This window comes from Pristiophorus japonicus, chromosome 6 (genome assembly GCF_044704955.1).
Source record: "Pristiophorus japonicus isolate sPriJap1 chromosome 6, sPriJap1.hap1, whole genome shotgun sequence".
NCBI classification, from domain to species: domain Eukaryota; kingdom Metazoa; phylum Chordata; class Chondrichthyes; family Pristiophoridae; genus Pristiophorus; species Pristiophorus japonicus.
The window spans coordinates 192,855,890-192,862,885 of record NC_091982.1 but is presented as its reverse complement, the minus strand read 5'-3'; the positions used below and the strand labels follow the sequence as shown (position 1 = coordinate 192,862,885).

The following is a 6,996-nucleotide window of genomic DNA, read 5'->3' as shown; positions in this document are numbered from 1 at the left end:
ATAGTATTTACAAAGTGTATTACTGACCTCTAGTGAAAGAAAATTACTATCCCATGTTTTGCATCCATAGCTAATATCAATTTGGATTAATCACAATTTATGGCAGAGCTAGAATCAGATAATATTAATCAATTTCTCTCTCTCTCTGATGCTGATTAAGCTGCTGTGCATTTCCTGAATTTTCTGTTTTTGCATCTTTTAAACTTAATTTGGATTCTTCGCGTCCTGGCCACTTTTAAATGTAAGTGTACTTTCATAATTGTTGCATTCTTGGTTTAATTTGTGAGCTGAATCAACAACTAGTACAATGCATCTGTTTCTGTTTATTAATGGTGTCGAAGATTATTCTACTTATAATGTGCTTCATCAAATTTAACACTTTTCATTGTGTCTTAAAGTGACATTTAAACCAGTGGAAGAGAAAATGTTTGTGGTGAAATAACCAAGTAGTCATCTCAAGCATCAATAACAAAGCTTAGATTTAATGACAAGTAATTCTGCTGTGATTCATATCATTAACACCCTTGGAAAGCCCATAAAATCTTCAATAGTCCAGTTATATTATTCCTCAGTCTTTCGGACTGATTAGACTGAGGCTGAGAAATGTTAACGTGAAGCAACTATTGTTGCTTCAAGCTTACAATCTCCGGTGTAGAAAAAAAGGCCTGGTAATTGGAGAAGAGAAGCTCTTTTGATCTGTGTATTAGTATCTTACATTAGCTGAGATATTTAATCATTATAGGAGTCACAAATAGTAAGGATAAAGATGTCTAATGTGGCAGGGGAAGGGGGCGAGGGAGTTGACCAATTCAGTGAAATGCAATGGATGCTGAGTCCCCAGTAAAAATTGGATGTGGAAAGCTGAGGACTGCCCAGCACACTGAAATCCAGGAAGAGAATACAAAGAGGGCGGAAAGCCTGCACACTGAAGTACTTTGCCAACCCTCAACATCAGTGCACTCTGTCCCTCCTATCCCTCACCCTTCACCCAAGCCCGATGTCCCTCCCACCCACACTGGGAAAGTACCCAGTGCCAATAGCCCTTCACATGCTGCTGGTGCCTGATAACGTTGCAACTGGCACTCTTGACACATCATGAGACATCAATAAAATCGCTTCTCGGCCTTTTGGCTAAGATCATGCGTAACTGACCTGACAGGGGAGTAACCATGACCCCAACGTGGTTCTCCCTGGATCAGGAAGATGATTCTCCTATGCTTTTTGGAAATAGGAGGTGGGTGAGGTGGCTTGACCCATCCACCTCCACGGAGGTGTGTGGGGGGCCTGACCCATCCACCTCCATGGCACGAACCTGGTATTGCAGTACTTCCAGGAACGGTGCAGTGGCTCTAGGCCTTTTGGCTAAGAGCATTGGCGCAGAGTGATCCTTGATGTGTGCAAGGTGACCTCTGGCGTTTGTGATTTGACAAAGAATTTGAAAGATTGGCAACGAAAAAAAAAAGAAAAAAAATCAATAAACTATGCAAATGATAACCTCATTATCCAGCAAGGTTAGCTTATTTGTGCGTGGGTGTATATAATACCTGTGCTGCCCTGGAACAGTGTTCAGGTTGCATAATTGAGTCCAAAAGGTCAAATGCCCAAATGCTTGAAACCTGAAATAAAAAGAAAAAAAATGCAAGAAATATAAAACAAGTCAATCAGCATCTGAAAACAGAAGGATAGTTTAACGTCCATCAGATTGGCCATGGTTAGGCAATGGAGCTTATAGGACTGGCAGTGGTTTAAATAGAAGAAAGCAAATGGTAAATTTTTTAAATACTAATAGAATGGCAATATTAAATACCTGAACACGCATATGCATTGCCAGCTGATTAAGGCATTTCCCTCATTTAATTTTATTTTTGAATCCATGAATATACTGCTCAAATCTTTAAAACATCAAAACAGAATAATTAAAATGAAGCCCATTTTCAACATCTCAGTCTTACTGTACTTTTAAAATAAATCAAAGTACAGTATTGGGAATGGAACCATATATCTGAGTAAGTAGAAATAAAGCGTTACAAGTAAGACGAACAGTGAATAGTATATCTATTCCACCATCTTTAGAAGCCGATAGACAGACTGTTCAGTAACCTGTCGGGACACTGATTGTAGTTATGTTAACGGCAAGCTGATTTCCTGTTGTCTTATGACACAGATGCTGTTATTTCCTTCAAACTCTAATAGAGTCTGAAATAAAGGCTTTATGCACTAGAGAATCTGAACTGATTTTACAATTATAAAATTGAGCCATTGGTGTTTTCTTACATTCTCAAACAAATTCATTTAGTTTCCATGAGTGTCTACAGGTGTTAGATTCAGATTGGTTTGTATATTAAATCAGGCTGCATCCAGTACAAAAATAAATTTATATCACATACAAAACAATTTACATTGATCTAAGATAACACTGGGAATCCTCATGAAAGCAGTATTTTAATGTATGACTCAAAGCAATTCATGTCGACATAAATACCATAAAGTATTACTAGTCAATTAGAAAAATACATAGCAATTATTTCTGTTATAGCTATGTAGACACGAGGGCTAACAGATTTTCTTTGTATTTCCTCTCAACGTTTTCCTCAGTGTCCATTTCCTGCACAGATTGCTTTAGCCACTTTCTGAGCCACAAATTGCAGTCTGCCAACTGGCACTGTGATAAACATAAGAACATAAGAAATAGGAGCAGGAGTAGGCCATACAGCCCCTCGAGCCTGCACCGCCATTTAATACGATATGGCTGATCCGATCATGGACTCAGGTCCACTTCCCTGCCCGCTCTCCATAACCCCTTATTCCCTAATCGTTGAAGAAACCGTCTAATTCTGTCTTAAATTTATTCAATGTCCCAGCTTCCACAGCTCTCTGAGGCAGCGAATTCCACAGATCCACAATCCTCTGAGAGAAGAAATTTCTCCTCATCTCTGTTTTAAATGGGCGGCCCCTTATTCTAAGATTATGCCCCCTAGTTCTAGTCTCCCCTATCAGTGGAAACATTCCCTCTGCATCCACCTTGTCAAGCCCCCTCATAATCTTATATGCTTCAATAAGATCACCTCTCATTCTTTTGAATTCCAATAAGTAGAGGCCCAACTTACTCAACCTTTCCTCATAAGTCAACTTCCTCATCTCTGGAATCAACCTTGTGAACCTTCTCTGAACTGCCTCCAAAGCAAGTATATCCTTTCGTAAATATGGAAACCAAAACTGCACGCAGTATTCCAGGTGTGGCTTCACCAATGCCATGTACAATTGCAGCAAGACTTCCCTGCTTTTATACTCCATCCCCTTTGCAATAAAAGCCAAGATTCCATTGGCCTTCCTGATCACTTGCTGTACCTGCATACTAACCTTTTGTGTTTCATGCACAAGTACCCCAGGTCCCACTGTACTGCATCACTTTGCAATCTTTCCCCATTTAAATAATAACTTGCTCTTTGATTTTTCCTGCCAATGTGCATGACCTCACACTTTCCAATATTATACTCCATCTGCCAAATTTTTCCCCACTCACTCAGCCTGTCTATGTCCTTTTGCAGATTTTTTGTGTTCTCCTCACAGATTGCTTTTATTCCCATCTTTGTATCATCGGCAAACTTGGCTACGTTACACTCAGTCCCTTCCTCCAAGTTGTTAATGTAAATTGTAAATAGTTGGGGTCCCAGCACTGATCCCTGCGGCACCCACTGGTTACTGATTGCTAACCCAAGGATGAACCATTTATCCCTACTCTCTCTTTTCTGTTCGTTAACCAATCCTCTATCCATGCATTACCCCCAACCCTGTGAACTTTTATTTTGTGCAGTAACCTTTTATGTGGTACCTTGTCAAATGCCTTCTGGAAGTCCAAATACACCACATCCACTGGTTCCCCTTTATCTACCCTGTTCGTTACATCCTCAAAGAATTCTAGCAAATTTGTCAAGAATGACTTCCCCTTCATAAATCCATGCTGACTCTGTCTGACCGAATTTTGCTTTTCCAAATGTCCTGCTGCTGCTTCTTTAATAATGGACTCCAACATCTTCCTAACCACAGATGTTAGGCTAACTAGCCTATATTTTCCTGCTTTTTGAACACACAGGAAGCCCTAAAAATGCTAGGTTTCCTCTCTCCATCCAAATATAATGCCCCCATTATGTGTGTGCAAACACGGGCAAAAAAACCTGCTGAAACTCACGAATGCACTAATCTAACCAACAACTCCAAGATTTGAATTTAGTTAGGGAGCAAGGGTGCAACATTTTGATGCATGTTGCAGATGCTGGAAATCTGAAATAAAGACAGAAAATGTTAGAATTACTCATCAGCAGCATCAGTTAAGCAGCATCTGTGGGGAAAGGAAACCGGAGTTAGATTAATGGTTCAGGTCTATGACCCTTCATCAGAACCGGAAGATGCTAAGATGGTGATTTCAGCCGCTGCACATTGTTGCTAGGAATTCTCATGAGAACAGAATTTCCAGAGATATCCTCCTTTCTTCTGCATTGAGCCATTCCTCATCCTCAGTGATTTCAATCTCAATCTCAGCTCACCTTGTTCTCTCTTCTCTGAATTCATTGCTCTCCTGTCCTGTCTCAACCTCTCCCTCCATATAAAAGATTTGATCAATATTCACGACCACCCCTGGACCTCCCGGTTGGGGCACGTGGTCTGTGCGCAACACCCATTTTAGGCCCGAAAACAGGCCAAACGGAATTTCTATTAATACTCCATGGGCTTTATGATCACAATCATGACCAAAACTTTCTAATTTACCATCATCACTTAACAACTGCAGGTAAAATTCAGTAAAAAGAAAATCAAAATGTTCCACAGTATATAGAGCAGAAATAATGGATACATGGGAATTATGTTCAGGCAGATGAAGGTTTCAGATGACAGTTAAAACTACTTGAGCAATGCTTTTGTGATTTATATAACTATCTTACTCTCTTAATGAGATTAATGCCCAAAATGTACTCCTGGGTATCTATTCTTCTCTGTATATATATTACCTTGTATTGCCATTAAATTGCACCCTCTGTAAACTTGAGCTCATCCAAAACTTGGCTGCCCGTATCCTAACTCGCACCAAGGGAGAACCAGTGGATGTGGTGCATTTGGACTTTCAAAAGGCTTTTAACAAAGTCCCACACAAGAGATTGATGTGCAAAATTAAAACACATGGTATTGCGGGTAATGTATTGACGTGGATAGAGAAGTGGTTGGCAGACAGGAAGCAGAGAGTCAGGATAAACAGGTCCTTTTCAGAGTGGCAGGCAGTGACTAGTGGGGTGCCGCAGGGCTCAGTGCTGGGACCCCAGATCTTTACAATATACATCAATGATTTAGGTGAAGGAATTGAGTGTAATATCTCCATGTTTGCAGATGACACGAAGCTGGGTGGCAGTGTGAGCTGTGAGGAGGATGCTAAGAGGCTGCAGGGTGACTTGGACAGGTTAGGTGAGTGGGCAAATGCATGGCAGATGCAGTATAATGTGGATAAATGTGAGGTTATCCACTTTAGTGGCAAAAACATGAAGGCAGAATATTATCTAAATGGCGGCAGATTAGGAAAAGGGGAGATGAAACGAGACCTGGGTGTCATGGTACATCAGTCATTGAAAGTTGGTATGCAGGTACAGCAGGGGGTGAAGAAGGCGAATGGCATGTTGGCCTTCATAGCTAGGAGATTTGAGTATAGGAGCAGGGAGGTCTTACTGCAGTTGTACAGGGCCTTGGTGAGGCCTCACCTGGAATATTGTGTTCAGTTTTGGTCTCTGAATCTGAGGAAGGACGTTCTTGCTGTTGAGGGAGTGCAGCGAAGGTTCACCAGACTGATTCCCAGGATGGCAGGACTGACATATGAGGAGAGACTGGATCGACTGGACCTGTATTCACTGGAGTTTAGAAGAATGAGAGGAAATCTCATGGAAACATATAAAATTCTGACGGGACTGGACAGGTTAGATGCAGGAAGCATATTCACGATGTTGGGGACACAGGCGACACAGTCTAAGGATAAGGGGTAAGCCATTTAGGACCGAGATAAGGAGAAACTTCTTCACTCAGAGAGTTGTTAACCTGTGGAATTCTCTACCGCAGAGAGTTGTTGATGCCAGTTCGTTGGATATATTCAAGAGGGAGCTAGATATGGCCCTTATGGCTAAAGGGATCAAGGGGTATGGAGAGAAAGCAGGAAAGGGGTACTGAGGTGAATGATCAGCCATGATCTTATTGAATGGTGGTGCAAGCTTGGAGGGCCGAATGGCCTACTCCTGCACCTATTTTCTATGTTTCTATGTTTCAAAATCTCGTTCACCCATTACCCCTGTGTTCGCTGACCTACATTGAACTACACACTCTGGCAATGCTTCAATTTTAAAATTCTCATCCTATATCTGTAACCTTCCTCGAATTCTGGCCTCTTGCGCATCTTCAATTTTTTTCATTCCACCATTGGCAGCCATGCCTTCACCTGCCAAGGTCCTAAACTCTGAAATTTCTTCCCTAAACTTCTCTCCCTTTCCACCTCTCCTCCTTTAAAATGCTCCTTAAAACCTACCTCTTTAACCAAGCTTTTGGTTATCTATCCTAATATCTCTTTGGGCTCAATTTTCCCCAGTTATTTGCACCGTTTTTTGGCATGTGCCACTTTTTTGGTGTAAATTAAAATATCCCAGTTTCCCCAAAGTTTCTGCGCCAGTGTAACTCAGTTAGATATGATTTTTTTTAGGTTAGTATTTTTTTGCGTAACCTGTTGTCGGCGGCAGTTTTTCACATTTAAGCAAGTTTGGCCAACTTACATTTTTCCTAGGACAGCATACGTGACCATGCCCAAAAAACCTTCTTGGCACTTAAGAAAAACCAGTGCACATTCAAAAATCGGCGCAGAAAGACGCCATTGTTTTGAGGCGAAGTTTTGGAGGGAGTCAAGAAGACAAAGAATATGCATCATGAAGCTTAATTTTTCAAAGTCAAAAGGGAGAAAATGAAAGTCTAATG

General features: G+C 41.1%; 1 pseudogene; it reads left to right on the top strand.

Annotated features, from left to right (window-relative positions):
- Window positions 1-1,111: 1,111 nt before the first annotated feature.
- On the top strand, window positions 1,112-1,349 carry LOC139266354 (U2 spliceosomal RNA; annotated as a pseudogene).
- Window positions 1,350-6,996: the final 5,647 nt, after the last annotated feature.